Genomic DNA, 24,416 nt, shown 5'->3' with positions numbered 1-24,416 from the left:
CAAATAATTTCACATTTCGGATCTCTGTCAATTTCCTTCGACACTATTGCACTTCTTATCGCTATAAACACGCCTCCCCCTTCACTGTCCAGCCTGTCTCTGCGGTACACATTCCAATCTGTGTTTAGGATTTCATTACTGTTTACGTCTGGTTTCCACCAACTTTCTGTCCCTAGTACTATATGGGCGTTGTGACCGTTTATTAATGAGAGCAGTTCTGGGACCTTTCTATAGACGCTCCTGCAGTTTACTATTAGCACATTAGTTTGTTATTCCCTGTTGCATTTTGCCTACTCCTACCTTGCCGCGTCTCATGAGGCGTCTTGTTCCTGTCAGCTGGTACTCTTTATACGTGGTCTTCTAATCACCTAACCGTAGTTGTGCTTCTGGTTTTGTTTCTTCTTAAAGAGCTACACCATCAGCAAAGGCATTTGAACCACAATTTCCTATCTCCTTGATATCATTTATAATCACATCCGTAAATGCAACACGAAGTGAAGAGGAAAGTACACTAACGTGTTGCACTCCTCTCTATTCTGAACCATCCGATTTGACACAACTCACTTCCACACAACATTTTTAGCCTTCGTAATAGCATTTGCACCTTTCTTGTAGGGTCGTAGACATGCATTTAGTGTATCTTGGAGCATAATGTACCGCCAGAATGGAAGTATACCGAAAATGTCGGGTAACACGTCATTCTCGTAAGAAATGTGTGTTGCCGTGATCAGAATCTTATGGGATACTTGGTCTTTCGAATTCATAAGAAGTTCTCACAAAACAATTATCCGCGCTGCAGAATGTGGGAAACTGACTTTCAGTCCTGAGGATGCAAAATCATCACAAGAACCGCACAGTTCCAAAAACACAGCGTCATGACTTTGCGCCTACAGCAAACAACGTCCGCAAGCATCAGAGTTAAATTATTTTCTGTACAGATTTCCGTACGTCAGCGAGATTCGAAGCGCAAGTATTGCAGAACCAACGTTATCCAGTTTATATGCATCTAGGTTGAGACGCAGCGGCTTCCGCAACTAAAGCCGTCTGTGATATGATGAAATCCTTGCGTCACGCTCTTCTGAGATCAACAATAGATCACTGCCAACGCAGTGACTGGAACCTCGCCATCCCTTTTGTTGTTCTTGTTGTGGGCCCCAGTCTGATGCAGCTCTCCATACTACTCTATCTTGCGCAAGTCTCTTCATCTCCGAATTACTACTACAATCTTCTGAATCAGCGTACTGTATTCATCTCTTGGTCTCTATTAACAATTTTTACCCCCACACTTCCCCGCAGTACTCAGTTGGTTATCACCTGATGTCTCAGAACGTCCTATAAGCCGACCCCTTCTTCTAGTGAGGCTGTACCACGAATTTCTTTCCTCTCCATCTCTGTTTAGTACCTCCACATTACTTACGTGACCCATCCACCTAATCTTCAGCATCTTTCTGTAGCAACGAATTTCTAAAACTTTTATTCTCTTCTTGTCCAAACAGATTTTCGTCTGTGTTTCATTTTTATACTCGGCCAAACTCCATACAGATGCTTTCAGAGAAGACTTCCAACAGTGCAATATATGTTCAGTGTTACCAAATTTCTCTTCTTCAGAAACTCTTTCTTGCCAATGCCAGTCCACATTTTACATCATCCCTATTTCCGTCATCATTAATTATTTTACTGCACAAATAGTACATCTCATCTACTACTTTAATAGTTTCGTTTCCTGATCTAATTCCCACAGCATCACCTTATTTAATTCGATTACATTCCATTATTCGTATTTTGCTATTGTTGAAATTTGTTTTTTATCCTCCCTTCAAGGCACTGTCCATTCCGTTCAGATGTTCTTCCAAATCCTTTGCTGTCTCGGAGAAAATTACAATGTCATCGGCAAACTTTGAAGCTTTTGTTTCTTCTCCATGAACTTTAATTCTTCGTGCAGATTTTTCTTTTGTTTCCTTGGCATTGTACCACTATTGAAATAAGCCCTTCAAATAAGAATTAATGAAAGAGTTGCTGACTCTTTGGGGACGATTATGTTGACTATAGTCAAGTGATTAAGGTGGACAGTAGGGACAGAGAAACATGTGAAATTATTCTAAATGCCTTATCCGAATATTGGCTTGAGCAACTAATCGGACGGCAATACTCGTAAAGGTAATATACGAGTTGAAACTATGTAGTGGCAACTATTTATTCACAACCGATACCATAGAGTTACATGTTTGCACCTGTTGCTGTCCTTCAGAGTAGTCACCAGCGTTGTGTAGAACCCGTTGCCAGCGATGTGGAAAGCTTAGTATACCATTAGCAGAGCATGTTCTGTTGATGGTGCGATAGGAACAGTGTACTACCTGTGGAATCTATGGAACAGTTCTAAAGCGAATGCTACGAAGTGATTCCTTCATCTTCGGAATCAAATCAAAATCACTAGGACTTAGGTCCGGGGAGTATGGTGAATGGTAGATTACTTCCCAGTCCCATCGACCGAGAAGAGCAGCCTCAGCTTGCGCTGTATGCGACCGCGCATTGTCGTGCAAAGTGAAAGATGGGTGGGTATCGCAAAAGGTGTCGCCGCTTCTTTCGCAAAGCTGGTCGGATGTGGTGCTCCAAAAACGAACAGTAATGCTGCGCATTGAAGGTGGCATTTGCTTCAGAGATTCGACAGGCAGTAGACCGCTCCATTCGCACCATCAACAGAGCAGGCTCTGCTAGTGGTATACTACGCCTTCCACATCGCTTCCAACGGGTTCTACACAATGCTGGTGACCACTTTGAAGGACAGCAACAGGTGCTAACACGTAACTCTTTTACATCGTTTGTGAATAAATAGTTGCAACTATTTAACATCCAACCCTCGTATTACAACTCCTGGTCACCAAAGACTCGAACTTCTCGATTGAGCGTAGGACAAGGAATCACTGATCGCAAGAGCGTTACAGTAGCTCGACTATAAAAAACAATGTGAAGATACGTAGAACAATAGCGATGAGAGCCATGTTTTCGGTTATTTCAGGGGATTGCGTGATAAATTAATTTCCAGTCCGTTAATGTTGGCCATCAATAGGCAAAAATTAGACAGGTATGGCCGAACAAAGCTATGAGAAATGGGAAACACCGCTGTCTTCCACTGCTGTGCTAGCGTTCTGCTACAGATGCAAAGAAAATTTCGAATTTAAACATATCCAAAGCCTCACAGCCAAACGAGACCAAAACTTCCACATGGAGATGCATGCGTGAAGCGTATTTGCCCTATGTGAAAATAAGACACTCTGTGACCATAACGGTATTGGTACGAAGGATAACAGAGAGTACCCCGAAATTCAGGAGAACTACTTGCACTGTACGACGACATATGCCATGTACATCCAGAAGCCTACCAAGTTGTTTCTAATCCATGTCACGCCATATTGCTGCTATAGTGCATTCCATAGCTCGATCAACTCATTATTATGCAGGCGGTCACAATATTTTGACTCTTCAGAGTATAAAAAGTTCCATACAAGAATAAGAAATGTTAAGTTACCAGAGTGGAATACTTACTTAACGCATTAGTGAATTTAGGTTTTCATATGCTCAACGTAAGTGACAATCAGACGCAAACTATACCTTCGTAAACCATGCAGAAAACCTGTTGTAGGACATCGTAGGCCAACTGCAACCTGAGTACGTCGAAGGCTTTATCTCAGTTACCAGTTCAAAACTATAAGTGGCTCTGAGCACCGTGGGACTTAACACCTATGGTCATCAGTCCCCTAGAACTTAGAACTACTTAAACCTAACTAACCTAAGGACATAACACAACACCCAGTCATCACGAGGCAGAGAAACTCCCTGACCCCACCGGGAATCGAGAACGCTACCGCACGAAAATATAAGTAAAAAAGTAATATTTGAATGGTAGAAAGAGTATACAGAGGGTATACACAAGGGAGATGAGCTTGAAGGTAATATTATAGGAATGGAAGAAGACTTAAATGAAGATGAGTTACGAGATACGAGGCTGCGAGAAGAATTTGACGGAGCAATGAGATACTTAAGTCCAAATAAGGCTCCGGTAGTAGACAACATCCCGTCAGAACTACTGACAACCTTACGAGAACCAGACATGACAAAACGCTTCCAATTGATGGCAAGAAGTATGAGACAGGACAAATGCTGATTTCAAAAGGAATATAATACTCCCAATTCCAAAGTATAACTGCTGACAGATGTGAACATTACCAAACTATCAATTTAATACAGCATGGTTGTAAAATACTAACACGAATTCTTTAGAGCACAAGAATGAAAAAACTGGTAGACGCCTACCTTTGGATCCCCAGAGTATGGACTCCGGACGAATGTGGGAACGTGTGAGGCAATATTATCTTAGGTCTTAACTTAATTTTATCGTACCTGTAGACTTAGAAAAAGCTTTTAAAGATGTTCCCTCGAATACCTTCTTTGGTATTTTAGAGGTAGGAGGGTAAAATACAGGAAGCGAAACACTACTTACAATTTGTACAGAAACTAGATGGCAGTTATAAGAGTCGAGGTGCATGAAAAGCAAGCAGTGTTTGAGATCGGAGTGAGAGAAGGTTTTAGCCCGTCCCTGATATTAATCAATAAGTACACTGATTTAGGTTTCCTGTGATTTCCCTAAATCGCTCCAGGCAAATGCCGAGATGGTTTCTCTTAAAGGGCACGGCTGACTTCCTTCCCTAATCCGATGAGACCGATGACCTCGTTGTTTGGTCTCTTCCCCTAAACCAACCAACCAACACTACTGTAACATTTTGTTTCTGTAACCTGCCATGACGAATGTTACAGTGTTTAGTTAATGTAGAGAAATTTTTCCCTGTCTGAAACGAGAACGTATTTTATCGTGCCTATGAAGAAATTTCTTTGCTCTAAGGCAATTGCACACTTATTCCGCTATCGTGGTAGTCGCTTCCTGCGTGTGGTACAGGCTTGACCTACAAGTTCTTATTTAGGCTTAATACAACAACAACGTTTTGTATCTTTGACCTGCCACGACAAATATTTCATCGTTTAATTATTGTGCATAAAATATTCCCTGCCAGAAATCAAAAAGTATTTTATCGTGTCTGTGGAAAAATTTCTTTCTTCTAACGGACCCACTTCTGCGCGTCACATTTATTCCGCTATCCTTCTAACCGCTTCCTGCGTTCAAGCTTGACCTGCAGTTCTCCACCCAGCAGTTGAGGTCGACAAATCCGCATGCAAGATGGACACAGAATGGTGTGAGCCGCTCACTTAAGCCTTGAACTCTACTGCAGCTGATCACGAACAGTTACCGGAACGGTGCTGCAAGATTCTAGCCCTGCTTCCACACAGCTCGCGAGTCTGTTTTTGCCAAATCTGCGAGCCGCCTGTAGCAACCGAGGATGGCCTCCGAAACCAGGTAGCACCTATCTTTCGAACCTACATTAGAGTCGATATGTAATCGATTGCCTCCGGTGTCATTGCCGACAGAACCTTCTTCTCATCTCGGACGTGACTCTCTGGAAACCAGAGCGCACATCCGCCTTGCGTCCGATATTCCCGCTGTTTCGTTAAGGGGCTCCATCACCCACCTCCCAACGACAAGCACTTGTCCGAAGTTTTCAGGAAGATGGTCTACGTTCCTACCAAGCGAAGTGTCCCATGCTGGTTCAGATATATTTTCAGAGATGGTCAAGACTCCAAACATGTTTATGGGGCATAACGGGACATCCGTGCGGCCAGTATACACTTCTGTCTTCCGACCAGAGTTTCACGACCCTGCTACAACTCGCCATTCGCCGTTACTTATCGGTTGGCCAGGATAAGCGAATAGGAAATGGCGGCAGCTTTAAGGATCACAGTCAAGATTTCGTCTCAAGTGGCACAAGGCCACAAAAGCCCAGGGCAGCAGCTTCAAGCCCGTTCACCACAACTAATACAGCTTCCAGCTGTTTAGCACAGAGACCAATTACTCCTCCTCCTATGCATTATAGATACAGTCCTTTTGTATCTGTAATTAATGATTGTCTGTACCGTAAGAAATATAACAGTAACCTAAGCATTCGCAGGATGCAATATAAGAACCACTACTAAGCAACTTCGGGCTTCTGCTACACTCCAGATTCAGTTCACAAAACGGAAATACATTATTCTGATGTGTAGCTCCGATAAGGACATGACGAGTTGCTGCTGCAACTATATGCTCGTAGATCTGGAGATGATCCAGGCACATCATACTGTATACAAAAATGTGCAGCTAGGACTGAAAAATAATGCATATACTAAATTATTTTAAATGCATAATGTAGAAAAATGGAATAAATTAGTACAAACTCCTGGAACAACTTACGGGAATATCAGCGGGACGACATGTTCGAAATCCGGCAATATTTCGACAGGTACTGTAACTTCCAAGTCTATATTTTATTCAAAATAATATTTATGACAAGATCGTATGTGGAATGTGACTCAACTTTGATACTAATCTTTTGTTATCTATGATTCTGTAGAAAAATCCTTCTTCTTCTTGTTCGAACTATTGTACTAATAGGATGTGACTGATGTTTTGCAACACAGTGGTCTGTAAAAAAACTATACTAAAATACTGTTATGTTGCTAACCGATATTTGAAAATAGAGTTTACGTGCTATTGAAATGAGTCTTCTTTGTTTGGAGTTTTATTTCATTGTAATTCTCGTCCTGTATAAATGTTAAGTTTTCAGCTCAGCTACCAAAGAGCGCAACCATTAGCGCTATTTATCTACAGCGCTGTTGAATGGTAAATGGTGAATATAAATGTGTCTTGTATCACTGAGAAATATTTTCAAATTTTAAAGCACGTAGTGAAGGTGCAGAAAGATCTAAAATATATTATTTATTACGAGTAAAACACATCCTGAAGCAGACTCGGTAAGTGATTGTTTCATGTTAGCCACGATCTTCGTGAAATATTGCTGCAGCAGTTTTAAACTGATTTTTTATACAGACTTAAATGTTCATGGTTATAACTGCAATAATAATTGTGTACAAATGGCCGAGGATCCACCCTGAGGTAGTAAATTCCAGTTAGACTGTGAATACATCGAACTTCAAATTCTTATCTACTGATGTGTGAAGACTGGTAATATCGTAACAACTTTTATGAAATATTTTGACAGGAAGATACATTAGTGCTGTGTACGTGTGGTGTTGTGTGACAAAATTGTTCATTTTGCTTAAATAAAAATGTTGCCACCTCGACATAACAGTAGCGTTCATTTTGATAAACGATCTGTAACTGGCAAAGAGTCTTTTAAATAGCAGCACTGAAATTACTAAAAATCATGACTCTCGTTTAGTCAGATTGCTTATCGTACATTTAACTGTTTGGTGGTTATAAATCATTACTTTTGTGAATGAACTTTTGACATTTTCACTACTTGACAGACAACACTGCTACACGTTCCCAGATGGAAATTTCTTTAACGAAATAACGTTCATTTGCCGGGAAAAGCAGTGATTAAATAAAACCTCATGTTACATTAATAATAATTAGCTAATTTTATTGTAATACTGTTGAACTTGTACAACACAACAAACGTACAACTACACCACACGTCGCAGTGCACACCTTGTCATTTCCAAGGCACAAAGGCGACGAGAGCGCTGTGCAAAGAAAAACTCACAACTACGCATCTTAAAAATGATGTTGAGCAGTAGTGTCACACACGCTTTCAACAGCCGAGCAAGTCTACTACTGTATTGCACTGCCTTGGCACCGGTCATCCTATGAAAGAAGCCAGACGGAGATTCTGGCAAGCACTTCTGGTTATTGGAATATTGTTATCAAGGAGGCGGTTGACATTAAGCTAGTAAATGACTTTATAAATAGAGATGTTTGCTTAAATTCTGCTAGGACACCTTCTATCTCCTTTGTAAAAAAACAAAGGGAGGGTATTAACGCTAGCTCATGAGTTTTGGTAATTCATATTCACTATCGATAACTTCTCTTGTTGGTCAACTTTGTTTGGGTGGTGGCGCTAGTGTTTACAGTACACAAAGTGTACGCTTGTGGAAACACTGGTCGCGAGATAAGAACGCTGGCGGTCGACGTGACTCTGGCCCAGGAGACTCTTTGGCAGGTAGTCGGCCTGATAACTTCACAGTTGTCAGATGTTTGCTTATTTATTTTGTGTTATTCGTAATCATATCCTGTACCCTGTGGATCTACACGCTACCAAACACAGGAGAATGCACAGATGTTACTCACTGCTTCGCTGAGTCAAATACGAACAACTGCTAAGCTAAATCTTTGTATAAAAAGAAACATTTGCAGTCGATGGAGCGTAAGCTGGCCTTCCCAGCTGCGGCCACAGTTATGGGAGTACTGTTTCAACGGTCGCGAGATACGAACTAAATAAGGTGCTTATGGCGGCTTGAAGCTAAACTAGAAAGTCAGTTTTCCTCTCCTGTTTGGCGGATAATATAATGTTCTTAAGTCCGCTTAGTCTTTAGCATATTATTGTAAGGCCCCCATTTTCATATTTCTCGGTTTCGTCTCAGGCCATGATTCAGTGACTCAGTGTCGCACAGTGCTGAGCTCCGGACACACATTCTCAGAAACTGCTTCCTTGAGATAAGGGATCTGTTTCATGTCGGTAGACTTCTTTCGATAAGGAATATAATTATGGTATGTGTTTCGTATATGCAAATCGTTTCGTCCTATATACGTTATTTCGCTGCCAAGACTTCGGAATTTCCTCGATTCCTCTATTCCTTAGCCCCCGATTTCTCAGTTCGTACCACGTGCTCAGTCACTTTTCATTTTACTCAGCAGGTCCTGTATTCTTTCTCGGTTTCACAGAGCATAGGAACGTCACCAATGAAGCTTATCATTGATATTATTTCATCATAAACTCATCAAACATTCACTTAGTAAATTTTAATGAAACCAATGTATGGGGCAAAACATTAAATATTGTAACCTCCCCAGAAAGTAAAATATGAATAACACACTCATTCAGCGCAACTACCCAACAGTGGAAACACAATAAAATGTGACAAACCTACAACCCTTCAATAATTGACAGTCAAGTCAACCTGGCAAATTTTGGACGTCAGCAATGCTGCGTCACGGCCCCCACACATCACTCCGAATAAGCTGAAAAATTATACCTTAATTAGGTCGCCGGACAACACGTATATATCTGCTATTATAAGAAATTTTCCTGGCGCAGCTAAGTGCAATGCTGGCCGATAGATTTGTCTTATAAAAAAGGAAAGAACTGACTTTTCTTTTCAATAATCGGGATTGCCAAGGATTGGAGAAATTAGTGAATTCTTTAAATTGGGATAAATGTCAAAAGTTACTTTTTATGAGAAAGATTATTATTAACAGATTTTTTTAAAAACATTTACATGGGACTTGATGTAACAATACTACATATGCGCGAGGCTGCTTTTACCTTATCGTACAACGCTCAGGCTCCGCCATCGCTGCACACGACCGGCCCAGCCAACACGATACACCAGACCAGACTGCTCGCTACCAACAACTAACTCCTACTGCTACACAGTTCCTCCTGCAGTCAATACTGCTCTTTGGTCTCAGATTCTCTTCTAGCTTACATATCGCAGGCAGCGCGTGAGCAATACATCGAAATTACATCAGCTCGAGTGCGCTAGCAACAAGTTCTCTAATTATGGACCTCTTAATAACCCTCCACTGGGGGGCAAAAATTTGGCAGCGATGGTGAGTCAATTGGACTTGCCATGAGCAACAAATTTTTCTATAATCTATTTAGTTTACTAAGGCTACAATCACAGAGTATATACATCATTGATAAGTGCAGAACATATTAAGAAATTAAATAGAGTGCACATGCACTGAGTACAAAATATATTCAGAAATGACAAACTATATACGCAATGAGAACAAAATATATTAACGAAATAGAGTGCACACGCACTGAGTACAAAACATATCATTTTACAAGAATTTAAATGCACTGTATAAGCCTTTACTATTTTACAGGAACTAGGAAAGGAATGGGAAGGATTGCATCATGGTTGTAGCACAGTAGGTTGCATGTAGCTGCACTGAAAGTCCATATCTTTCTACAGAAGCACAACACCAAGTGAGACAATCTGAAGTTCTCTTCCCTGAAGTATTTATTAGTGTAGCCAAGACACTGAAATGTTGTATTAATATTCAATGTTATCATTTCGGTAGTACATCAGGTACACCAAACAGTGGGACCATAATAACATCTCCATCGTTCAAGGTGGTGGACAGCTTGATATGTCAACACCATATTCTTGTAGAATCCACACTCTTACAGCAACGTAGAATTAGTACAAAAACCAATATCGTGCTCCATGATCATGAGGATGGACAGGATAAACGGATATCGCAGTAATTAGGTCAGGAGGTGAAGGACACATTAAGTCTTATGCGAGTCATCATAGAATTAGACTAGTGTATTAACCGATATGAACAATATTGAGTGTTACGAAACACTATTCATAACTTAACTGACTAAATCAGTGGCATTCATTGGCCAGTTACAAAGTATTCATATAGTGTTACAAAACATTATTCAGTGTTATTCACAAGTCAATCAGTGGCGTTCATTGGCTAGTTAGAAAGTATTCATATAGAGTTACAAAACATTATTCAGTGTTATTCACGAGTCATCATTTAAAACAGGAGTTATTGAGTGTAGCATCAAGTTACTGGTCTTTATATACAATATTATGTAAGTGACATAAGACATATTTAAAATGTAAGACATTGGAACTATTACTCAAGGTCGGTAGTCCAATAATACATAGACATAATGGAATCAATACACAGAAAATTAGCATTATCTTTAGGACTGAAAATATATCTTAAACTGGTAGCATTATTTAGTTGTATACTGGTAATAGTTAGGACACGTAATTTTTTTTTAGCAATGCATTGCACTGGGATCGATAATTAATTGCTGGGGCATGAAAATATTTGCTTTTGACTTATTGCTGGAAATAAGGATTAATAACGTCATGAGTCATGAGTCAGCTGTAGCAAGGTTATGAAACAAGTACAGTATATGTGATCACATTCATAAATGATAGACACAACTGGGTAAAAAAATGCAAGTACTAGAACAGGTTTAATAACTAACTGCTTATAGCATATTCTGTCACGAAAAGCTTCTCCTCGAAAAAATACAAAATGGATAATTGAGCTGAAGGATGAAATGCATATTATGCTGAAAAATAGTGAACTTCGAATTAATAGGTAATGAAACGTGTACTTAATATGTATGTACTCTAGCTGTCTTTTCCAAAACATTCAGTCATTATACTATGCGACATAAGACATGCTGTCAAAAGGAACTGCTACAAATACTTAAATAACTACATATCATTTCTTAACTAACTGTAAATATATAAACTTCATCATTATCATCATCTGCAAACAAAAACTTCATTATTCATATTAGCATATTCTTCATATAGCTATTCATCATCATTCATTATCATCTGCAAAAAATGGACACTTCATTATGCCTATTCATATTACCATTTACTTCATACAACTTTTCATTATCAATCATTACTTCATATAGTATAAAGTTTCTTACTTCTAGCATATTTCATCACTAAAATCAACATCTGTAGTTCTGTCTGACAGTCTGCATCAATCGCCTTGTATTCTGAAAGAAAAATAATTAGTCAAGACTGCTATCATACCATGTATACGGTATATTCTGGTTAATGCTTGTTAATTCTGATCCACTTAGTCTTCATGGCAAGATATTGCATTTTCTTTCCTTCATTCTGATGGTAAAATTTCCATTTCATAGTAAACCACTGTGGTTGTTTAATTCATTTCTTTTACACGGTATTGCTTTCTGAAAAATGATGAATATGGATTAATATCTTGCATTTAATTCATATACCCTTTAAATAAAAACTTGTTTCTAGTAAAATAATTAAGCATACAGCATAGCATGACAGAAAACGTATTAGGTCAAAAACATAGACAATTTTCAAGTGCAAGAAATGTATACGCAGTATCATAATGTAGTGCCAAAAAAATCTAGAATAGGCAAAATATCACGACAGAAAACGTATAAGGTTAAAATCATAGACAGATTTCAAGTGCAAAAAATGTACACACAGTATCATAATGTAGTAGCAAAACATGTAAAATAGTCAAGATGTTGAAATACCATAAGGAAAAATGTCAAAGTCAACTGTTGTTTGTTACATCTTAAAGATTTCATAGTGCATACAGACAAAAATTCTACTTTCGACAGGAAAACAATCATACATACACCCAAAAAAATCGAAAATGTGCACGGTCTGATATATAACGACAAGAAAAGCGACCTGCTAACCTTACCGTGCCGGGCACTTGCCAGGAAAAAATATGATAATCATCAGTAAATAGTCACATAAATATAATTGCGTGAGTGGTCATACAAATATCAGGAAATGGCGGTACAGTGTGATAGATCGTAAAGTATGTTCATTCAATAAAGGGGTTAATATTGGAAATATGCTGATTGCCTTTGCTTTTTCTGGTCCTCAAAGTTTCAACATGAACCACATTGGGATGAGGAATGCTGCGAATTCTGTATGGACCTGCGTATAGAAGTTCAAATTTACTGCATCTACTCTTTCCTTTGTTGGATAAATAGTGTGTAGGTACTAATATCTTCTGTCCAATGTGAAAGTCACGGCGTGAACAAACATGTTTTTGCTGTCTTCTCCGGCGCTCTGCGGCACGTTTGATGTTGTTGAGCGCAATCTCAATTACTTCATGGTGGCGTAGTCGACGAGATGTTGATTTTGTTAGGTGGTTCAACATTTTTCAATATAACAGTCGGAGATAGCATAGTGAATTCATTTGGTATGGAGTTAATTACATCCTGGAATGAGTGTACGTGTGTATCCCAATCAATATGTCTTTTATGGCAGTACATTCCACACAGTTTACCAATTTCTTTCATCAGTCGTTCACAAGGGTTCGTAGAAGCGTGATACTTGGATATATATATCGGAGAAATGTTTGTAGCTCGTAACATACGTGTCCACATCGCAGATCGAAATTGTGGTCCATTGTCGGAAATTACTTTCAATACATGCCCTACATGAAATAAAAAATGTTTTACAAATGCATTCGAAATAGATTTAGCAGTAGCTTTGCGTAACAGAGTGAAGGTAACAAATTTCGAAGTGAGTTCAACAGCGACAAAGATGCAGCAAAAACCTCTGCGGCTACATGTCTCAATTTAACAGGTACAATGGGATGTAACGGAGGAATATGTGAAGTCGTGTCTGATTTAGCTTTCTGGCAGATTTTACATGACGCTAAAACTCGTCGAATACGTTTCTCCATGTTGGCAAAATAACAGTTCTGTCACAGTACAAGAAAACATTTTCTGGCTCCATTATGTGCGTAACTTAAATGAGTATACCAAATTAATTTGTTAACAAGTTCGTCAGGAATGCATAATAACCAGTTGTTGCCGTCAGGGTGAGAGCGGCGGAACATAATGTTATTGCGTACCGTGTAATGGTTTCTAATGGTAACGTTATTCTTATCTTGCCAAAGGTGTTTAATCTCTTTCCATACGTTGTCTTTACTTTGCTCTTGTGCTATGTCTCGTAATGACGATGAAATGAAGTTTTCAAATGCGACTTGTTGAATATACATGACGCTAGAATTTGCTTGGCAGAAGTTGGTTGCGATGTCTTGCTCATTGTTGATGAGATAACGGGATAGAGCGTCTGCTACAATAGTTTGTGTTCGGATATAAGGAGTAGAATAATATTTAACTTTAAATGTGTCATGCTGTGTAACTTGAAATTCATATATAAAACCGGACATAGTACCGAGGATGTTGTCAAAAGCTGGAGCTTGTTGTAAAATAATTTTGCGTAGCTCTGTACGTTCGTCGTCTGTATTTGCACTGCTTTGCTTTACTTTATCAGAAATCATTTGCATAACGTCATAGTCGGCTTCATCTGGTGTATTACAATTGTGTACATACGTACCGGTGAACAATGTCGAATGACAGTCTATGTTACGCGATGTAGAAATGACCTCTGTTCGATTAATTGCCTGTTCGTCTGCAGATAAAGCGTGCTGAAATTCTAATGCCAGTTGTACATTTTCATTCTTTAACATTAAATAGGAATTTTGAAAGTCAATAATTGTGTCGTGTTGTACCAAAAAATTCGTACCTAAAATAACGTCTGTTGTCAATAAGGGAACAATCCAAAAATTTGAGTGGAACGTATGACCTGCAATACAAAATGATAAGTGTGTCTGTAATTTTACGTCTACTCCTTCACCAGATACTGCTCCTTTTACTTTAGTTTTGCCTAATGGTAATGTAGGATAAGTATTCTCTTTGTAACATGCGTTGAAAGTTTCCTCATTTATAACTGACATAGGTGATCCAGAGTCGATTAGTGCCGAAAATGTGGATGATCCAATCTTTACTTCAATGACAGGGTGGGAAATGATTTTTTGAATAACTGGTTTTTCCTGCAAAAGAGTGTCTCGGATGTCGTCAAAAGTAATAACATTCTCGTGAATAACATTCTGCGTGTCAAAAGTAGTGCTTACGTTGTTGAAGGATGCAAATTGTGCTGTATCTAGTCAAATTCTTTCTGACGTGCTGTTATTTGCGGGAGGATGTTGTGGCATTTCGACTATTTGTACTGTTCGGTTATTTCTTCCTGACGTATTAGATGCGGGATGATGACGATTGTCTGGTTCGTTCATGATAATCTGTTGTTGTTGTTGATTCTGCTGCTGGTAAGACCGACTGTTACCCAGAAAATTGTGCTCATTACGTTTACGTCTGTCATGATAATCATTGCTTTACGGCGCATTGCGACATGAGTTGAAATGGTGTGTTTTCTGTACGTACTGATTTCCTTGTTGCTGTGCGTTACTATTTGGTAGAGCCGATGTTATACGTGTAGGCGGCGATACATTAAAGCTTGGTTGACCTTGCAGACTGCATTGTTGTTTTGGTACCCTAATCGGCTGCTTTTGATGCTGTTGCGGTGAAAACCCTGTATTGTTCCCAAAATGTGTTTGCGATTGCTGATAATTTTACACATACTGATGATAAAAATTCTGACTGTTATTAAAATTATGCTGGTAGTTCTTGCCATTTCGGGTGTGTCAAAAGATAACTGTCACTTTCAGGTAAAACTCGTCGTATCAGGTTGTCTTTACTCATTCTTAATCCTAGATAGATCGATAGTTGAAGAGCTGCTTTGATAGATATAAAGGATAGTAAGAGAGAAGGCAGCAGCGCAGAAAACTAAAGATGAAATAGCACTACTACGGCCCGGGGCCCTGTGCACGCTACGGCACATATTCATCGAAGTGTAATGAATCCCCTGAGGTCACTTACGCGGTGCAAATAAATTTTAGTTTCTGCATTACACGCAATGCTGATGAAAATTCAAATGCAAATTGTTGTATCCAGCCCAATTGTAGTTTCTGCATTACACGCCAAGCTGATGAAAATACAAAAGCAAGTTGTCGTATCCAGTCCAAAAAATGTATTTGTGTTCTGTCATTTTTAAGTACCTTAGATTTTTGCACGGATAAAAATAGGTTATAATCAACGTTATCGCCTCTGAATGTGTGAACAGGTTCAGGATTGTATGATAATCTGTTTGTCTATGTCGGCCCGGAATCAAAGTCACGTACTCTCTGTAAATTACCTAAATTGTACTGGTTGTGTGAGTGTGAGAAATGTTCGGAGAGTGGCGTATGCTGTGCCGTGTTAGAGGCTGAAACATTTTTTATCTCCGTCACTTCTTGCTATGAAGACGACACTTTTCTACGCAATGTATAATTGGACGAATCTATCTCGCTGATTGTTTGCTGTATGTTTTGGAATTCAGGTGTTTGATTAAACGAAATTGGAGACGTATCGTCTGATTTGGTGTCATTGTTATTTTCAATAACGTCAATACGACTGGCCAATTCATCAAATTTTTCAGTCAATGCTTTAACCTGCTCATCATTTTTAGTGTCATAAGCATTAATTTGTTTTGGGATTTTACGGGTAGTTTTGTTCAATTTCTTAACGTCTGCTTTAATGGCATTGGGATCCTGTATTAATTCTAATTGTTCAAGTCTGTTGGTCACTGTCTGAAAGTCTACTGTGTGTGTGTCTGTTTTCGTTTTAAGATCGGAGATTTCATCATGCAATTTGGTGTTCAACTGTTTAATAGTATTGATTTCGACTGATACTGTAGCAATGTTGTTGTTTACGTATGTTTTTGCTTTCGTAAATAATTTACGCTTATCTTCCTGTCTCTGTGCAGTAATTGTTTCCATGACTTGTTTCTTTACTCTGTTCTGTTCCTGTATGAATGTACGGTAACGCTTTTCACTATTTTGTAAGTGGTGATTAAAACGTTCGTCAATTTTGCTGTTCTGTTGTTCGAATTTCTTGTCTACTCTCGCATCCAGTGTGCGTGAAAGTTCTGCTGACATTAATTTAAACTCGTCGCGTAACTGTGTTGCGTTTTCAGAACATTGTTTAGCGACTGCTCTAATTTCATCTCCAAGTAATTTAGTTGTGGCTGCATGTGTATTACTTAATTCTTGTGCCACAGATCTAATTTCTTCACTACTATTCCGAGCACAAGCCTTCATTTCCTCACGTAATTGTTTTTTAGTTTCATTACACTGCTCGGCAACGGCTCTAATCCGTTCAGTATGCTGTTCTGTATAGGTGTCAAGTTTTTCATTAATCTGTTTGGAATTGTTGTCTAGTTTTTTAGTAAGTTGTTTGTTCGATTCATTAAGTCGTTTGAAATTGTCGTCTTGTTCTTTCTTCGACTGTTTGGAATTGTTGTCTAGTTTTTCATTAAATTGTTTGTAATTGTTGTCTTGTTTTTCATTGAATTGTAGCAGTAATGCTACAACTTGATCCAAGCCAAAATTACCGACTCTATTCTCTGTACTGTGAGATGGTGTGTCTGCATTTGTCACGTTTTGTGAAACCATTTGGTCATTGTCTGATTCACGAAAAGGTTTGCTAATTGGACGTGCACTGTGTGTCACTACCTCGGAATCAAATAAATCTGACGTATTTTGACTACATTGTTCATCTTCGTGAGAAAAAATTATCTGTTCACTGTGTAAATTTTGCAAATCAGGTGCGTTAAACTGGGCAGCGTTCATTGTAACGAAAAGTGCCGCCTCATCAATTGTCGTTAAATTAACAGAGGACACAATTGAATTTCTTTGCTCATCATTAGCATTAAAATCATTACTAGTGATCGGTACGCACTGATTGTCTGTAACTGGAGGAATATCAAGACACTGAGTGTTGCTAGTATTATCAGTCAAATTATTAAAGTCGGCTTTTTCACTCATTACGACTCGCGATGTACTGTGAACAGTTTTTCGCGGCATTTTCAAAACTCAAAGTTAAGCACAAAATCAAACAAAGACGAAGCAAAAATGGAACAAATACAGTTACAACAAAGAGCAATAAATTGCCGATGATCTGTGAAAGAAAAAGTGACAAATTAGTAAATGCGTGGCGCCAGATGCAAACTACTTTTAATATTAAGTAAATAAATGCAGATATATAGCTGACCACTTCTCAGAAATTCACAAAAATACGATCCTGGCCGGTTGTCGCCAAGTGTAACCTCCCCACAAAATAAAATAATATGAATAACACTCTCATTCAGCGCAACTACCCAACAGTGAAAACACAATACAATGTGACAAACCTACAACCCTTCAATAATTGACGGTCAAGCCAACCTGGCAAATTTTGGACGTCAGCAATGCTGCGTCACGGCCCCCACACATCACTCCGAATAAGCTGAAAAATCTTACCTTGATTAGGTCGCCGGACAACGCGTATATATCTGCTCCTATAAGAAATTTTCATGGCGCAGCTAAGTGCAATGCTAGCCGATAGATTTGTCTTATAAAAAAGGAAAGAACTGACTTTTCTTTTCAATAATCGGGATTGCCAAAGATTGGAGAAATTAGTGAATTCTTTAAATTGCGATAAATGTCAAAAGTTACTTTTTATGAGAAAGATTGTTATTAACAGATTTTTTAAAAAACATTTACTTGGGACTTGATGTAACAATACTACATATGCGCGAGGCTGCTTTTACCTTATCGTACAACGCTCAGGCTCCGCCATCGCTGCACACGACCGGCCCAGCCAACACGATACACCAGACCAGACTGCTCGCTACCAACAACTAACTCCTACTGCTACACAGTTCCTACTGCTGTCAATACTGCTCTTTGGTCTCAGATTCTCTTCTAGCTTACATATCGCAGGCAGCGCGTGAGCAATACATCGAAATTACATCAGCTCGAGTGCGCTAGCAACAAGTTCTCTAATTATGGACCTCTTACAATACGTTTAAACCAGAGGTTAAAGACTGAAAGAAATTATCGTCCATATGCTGTAATTAGAAGTCTTGTTAGAGAACCTTGTATTGTTGGAATATTCAATGATAAACAGATAAATCAAGTGTTTCGTTGATCTTTTCTGGAGTAGTTCGCTAATTTTTCTGCAGAAGGTAAGAGTATTTTTGCTTTTTATCTAGGACGTTAATTTTTGACACAGAAAACGTCGTTGTAACTGAACTATGAAGGAAAATACACAGCGCAACAGAATTAAAGGATTGATTTTTAATGGATATGGAGGGGGCAGGGTTGACTTGGTAGAAGACACCAAACAGCGAGGTCATCGTTGTCACCAGATTATGGAAGGAAGTCGGCAGTGCCCTTTCAAAGGAATCCCGGCATTTGCCTGAAGCATTTAGAGAAATCACGGACAACCTAAATCAGGATGGCCGAATGCGAGTCCAGTGTGTTAACAAATGCCCCACCTCATTCGGTTGCGGGTGGAGCCCCTCGGTGTCCTTAGACAAGTGTTGAAACGCTCAAGACTGTGGTAATATTATTTGGTTTCGGATGCTCTGTATATCAAATATTTGTCATAAAAGAGAAGAACAGTCGTCGAACCGTAGTTGGTAAAATGTTATGTTTTGGTAATGTACGCTCTGCACAAAGACGCGCGTCCACATTAACTGCTTCAAACAAACACTATGACCCACTGGGCACAGATATTTACTGTCGCAGCGCTCAGTCCTAATAAGATGCGAAACATATGAACGATAAAAGTCTATCTTTTGTTATGTATAGTTCTAGAGACTTGATTACGTTTTACTGTTTCATTGCCGCCATGTGAAGAACTGTACTGAAGCATCGCTACAAGTTATACTAAATTTTGTGTACTTAAAAATGTTAATCTTCTATCAAACGTTTCGAAATACGTAATGAAATACTCATGCGGACGCAAGGACATCTAACTTCAAGAAAATATCGGACAGACAAACAGTACATTGTTCTAGCAAGAAATGTGTGAAAGAAATAGCAAATGTTAGTTTTATGTTTCTTAGATATTTGTTCATGTTCAGTGTTATGGATTCTTTTAGAATATATTGATGGGCCGGCAGCAGTGGCCGAGCGGTTCTAGGCGCTACAGTCTGGAAGCCTGGAACCTCGTGACCGCTACAGCCGCAGGTTCGAATCCTGCCTCGGGCATGGATGTGTGTGATGTCCTTAGGTTATTTAGGTTTAAGTAGTTCTTAGTTATAGGGGACTGATGACCTCAGAAGTGGAGTCCCATAGTGCTCAGAGCCAATATATTGATAAGTTATAATGAAATCCTTTTCTCTCTATTCTTTTCTTTGAGTAACCTCAGAGTTCTTTTGATGTATGCTATGTTACAGGTGAGCTCTTTAACGCGGTATCTCGGTTGTTTTTTGGGAGGCTAATAATGTATTCAATCTGAAATTTGATAACCATTACCAAAACTGGCATCCTTGTATCCATTTCCAATTTTTTATGTTCAGTTACGTCCCTTAGGAATTTGTATCGATTAATCAGACTGCCTGAAGGCAATCCGGGTTAAATGTCTGGCTCAAGCCACCTTTGCGTAATCAGACATTATTCCGCCTGAACACAATCGTGAACCGACGCAACACAATTCAAAATTCTGCTCAATCTCTCTCTCTCTCTCTCTCTCTCCCTCTCTCTCTCTCTCTCTCTCTCTCTCTCTCTCTCTCTCTCTCTCTCTCTCTCTCTCTCTCTCTCTCCGCCCTGCACCAAAAATCTGCAAAGGAATCGCGGTGAGTGCAGAATCTAGTATAAATTGCACTATCATTATTATTTGTAATATTATGTATACGACGTTATTATTAATGTATCACGTTACCGCTATTTGACCTCTTTTTTTGGAAGATTTATACTAGAATGTCAAGAACATCATCCTGTCACACATCGCAATGCAAACTGTTGTTTTCGACGGCAACATGTATGGGTATCAACGCCCCAGGCGAGGGGTGGTTTCAGTAACGCTCTTTATGCTACCCCCTGAGGCCCTTTTGCGCTGGTTTTGAGCGGCGGTGTGTCTCGAATATTTTCCTCTGCCACTCATGATAAAATAGAGTAATCTTAGAGCTGGGCATTGCGGTTCTGATGTCCTTGGTAGAGGTGTGAAGTGATGGTAGATGTCACAAACGGGGGCTGTGACGACCTACACATTGAATGACACGTCTACAGTGGCGTCGGCAGTTATGGTGAAATTTGGTGCCACTGTGTTATTGAGCCACCTTGCATGTCACAAACTTCCAAGCAGTGTCCTTTCTTGTCACATGTGTCGACACATCGCTGTTTGAAGTGTGGTTAAGCCCGACGCTGACTTCGCAGGGCAACATGCTTTTGCGCCATTAAAGAGAAAGGATTTCTGCACCATTGAGCCAAATTTCAAAGGTATGTACTGCAACGGGAAGAGATTACAGGGTTTCGAAATAGTGGTTGGAAAGGTAAGTCCGCCTTATACAAGAAAACTTTGTAGTTTTGTTGTCATACAGACATGTTTTTGCACTTTTTGTGCAAAATTCACAGTAAACAAACTTTTCGTACAAAATATTTACATTTGTGAAATGTAATCGTCAATTTTTTTTACATTGGTTTGTATACAGTACAGAATTGAGACATGTATCACTGAATTGAGGCAGTCTAAGTCGTTTGTTTAAGATACATCAATAGTTTCAAGTTTTGTAGTACATTTGGAAATAAACTGGATGTACGCATTTATTTACATTCCTCACATGGGGGCAGTGGATAATTAACCTACAAGTTTTAGGTCAACTACGCAGTCTACAGCCAAACGTAATTTTATTTTTCTGTTTATTATGCATTTCCAACTGAGAATCACCATGTATCATGTTGTTTGGCATGTTACTTACAGCTTTATTGACGCTGTGGTGTTTTTACTTTTTTGTGTCGAGATAACATGCTTATTTATTTCGTTTTTGTCGTTACACATGCACTTTAAACTATTTCTTTCCAAGCACAGAGTTTTCGCTGCCATTACGTATTGTTGTGACTCTGTAGCGTTCATCTGTTCAGTGCCATGTTTGTTTTGGATGTTGCGCGCGTATTTGTTGTTAACGTTTGTGGAGTTTAGTTCATGTGCGTGTGACCATCTGTGTGTGTGTGTGTGTTTGTGTGTGTGTGTGTGTGTGTGTGTGTGTGTGTGTGTGTGTGTGTGTGTTTCACCATAATCGATAGAAAAAGAGAGAGAGAATTCAGGATAGACAAGTAAAATGAATGGTGTGCCGTGTAGGAATGCCGGAATTTAATTTTAGAAGCTATCCGTTTGATCATATGCATACTTTGGTAGGTGTTTGTGTTGGCTCATGTGTTGTGGCAAAAAGAGCTTTACTGCACTGTGACGAGTATTCATCTAGTACTTTATTTCATGGGGCTATTGATTCTGGATGTGGCGATTTTCTTCAATTTTTAATCTTTTATACAGGCGGGTACTGATTTCAAGGATTTTTAAGACGGTTTCTGTGTTGGTTGGATGGTGATACTGTGCTGTTAGGTGATCTGGAAATATTGAGTGTGAGCTGATGCTTTTCAGGGCTCTGAGATGTCCTGAACACCTGGGTCTAATAATCGTGCCTGTTTGACCCAGATATACAGATTGACAGCAGTTGCCATTAGTAGACTTTTTATGTTTGTCAGTGTTGGTGGTATTTCTTCCAAGTCTATTCTGTACAGTGTTGTTCGTCCTTTACTCTACGTTCAGCCTTTGTCTCTTTAGTATATTTCCCACCCGGTGAGTGATTTTGTTGTTGTAAGTCATTATGTGTCATTTGTTAATTAGGTCTTCTGATTTGTTGTGGGTTGTAATGCGTCTGCCTGTGTGTGTATGTTTCATGATTATGTGTTGCCTGTTTTTGTATTTTCTTGTTTACTATGTCTACAGTTTTTGTATGATACCCATTCCCCTGTGCAGTTTGTTTTATTCTCTTCAGTTCTTCGGTATAACCATGTTTGATCATGAGTGTTTTGGTCATTCTGTGTAGTATAAATTAGAAACTGGTTCCTTTTTCGGTTATGGGGTGATTTAATTGGTTATGAGTGATGTTACTGCTGGCTGTAGGTTTCCTGTGGTGAGATCTACAAAAGTGAGCTTTTCATATATGTTTCAATGGGGAACTGTATTTGTGGATGGATAGTGTTTATGACATCATGAAGTTCTTTTACACGAATCTGAGGTTTATCTATTACAGAATTACATCGTCTACATATCTGTACCAATATTTTATTCTGTATTGCTTTGTTTTTGGTATCTTGTCAAACATTTCATATTCTATCCGACTGATGAAAACGTCAGCTAGCAGGCTACTGATTCCATAGGTAGCACTTCTTTTTGAGAGTAAAATTTGTTATTGAATATGATGTAACTTTGCTCTGTGGTGAGTCTAAGTGCAGCTAATATTTTTTCTATGTTTGTTGGGGTTACGTTTCCTTGTTCTTGGAGATTTCTTCCGATGGTTTCTTCTGTTGGAATGTGCGAGCAAATGGAAATTACGTCAAATAGAATTAAAGTGCTATGTTTGGTATGTTTTCAGTGTTTATCTTTTTCTATTGTCACTTGAGTTCTTCAGACATCTGTTTTTGCTGGGTTTGTGTGTCTTCAGCGGTGTGTGTGTTTGATTGGGTAAGTAGTATGTTGGTGATCTCGTAAAGGCGATCAATATGACTGTAGCGGTGCCTTATTTGTGAACTTCAAGCAATGCTTTTAGAGTGGGGGCTTTGGAATTTTTCTGTATCATTCATTTAATCTGTATGTCTTTGGAAATTGGTTCTATGTTTCTCAAGGTTTTCCGTAAGTTTCTTTGGTATCGGTCTGTTAGAACACTTGTTAATTCTGTGCTGTTGCCGCTTTTTATGAATTCTAATGTTTTGCCAATGTATTCCTTTTCTTTCATGAGTATAATCGAATTGCCCTTGTCAGATGTTATGATTGTGGCATCTCCTTTTGTTAATATCTTTTGTAGCTTTCTCAAGGTCTTTTCTTCAGCTATCTCTGTGTTTTGTCTTTTGATGCTTTTTTCTCTCTGATCATATGTTTTATTTCCTCAGCGACTAGTTCTCTTACTAAGTTTGCACTGAAATCAGGTGTATTCCGTGTTTCTTGTTTCGTTATAATGTTTTCAGTTTGTGTTACGATATTCTGTGTTTTCCTGTACGAGACTATTGTCTTTACGTTGTGTCTGGGATCCTTTCGAGCATGCTGTTTTCTTATTCAGATAAATGTATGTCATTTAGACTAATCACTCTTTTGTGAAAGGTATGTTTCCTGCATTTATGTTGTGATTGTATATTTGTGTGATTTTTCACTTTTTTGAGTTTCTCTCTTTGGATTCTCAGTTTTATTTTTATTGTGGTATCATTATATGTTGTCACCCTTTTTATTAATTAATCAAAAATGGCTTGCTAGTTTTCTATGCAGGTATAATTCAATGTTCAGTCCTTGTTTATGTGGAATACTGAGGCTGGATTTCTTGCTATAAAAGTATCATCCGACCAAAACTGCATATAATCAGATGATCAGCTTCAAAAATTAAATTCTTGTCTTCACACACTGCACACCGTCACTCTACGTGCCTATCCACAGCTCCTTCACTCCTCCCCCACCGTCTATCTCTCTCTCTCTATCTATCTATCTGTCTCTTTCTCTTTCTACCCATAGTGGGAAAACACACGTACACACACACTGACAAGCCAAAACCACACACGTCAACCAAACTTCAAATCCACACACCTCCTACAAAATAAATATGGCACGAAACAAATGAACACTGCACTAACACAACAACAAGCAATGACCGTGAAAATCTTGTGCTTTTCAAGAAATCGTTTAAAATACATGTGTAACGACAGAAACGAAATAAAATTAACTTGTTATCTGGGCAGTAAAAAGACCACAGCATAAAGAACTGTAAGGAACATGCCAAACCACATTATACGAAGTGATTTTCAGTTGGAAATGCATAATACATAACAC

Source organism: Schistocerca gregaria, chromosome 4 (genome assembly GCF_023897955.1).
Source record: "Schistocerca gregaria isolate iqSchGreg1 chromosome 4, iqSchGreg1.2, whole genome shotgun sequence".
Lineage (NCBI taxonomy): Eukaryota > Metazoa > Arthropoda > Insecta > Orthoptera > Acrididae > Schistocerca > Schistocerca gregaria.
Note: the sequence above shows the minus strand (reverse complement) of the source record.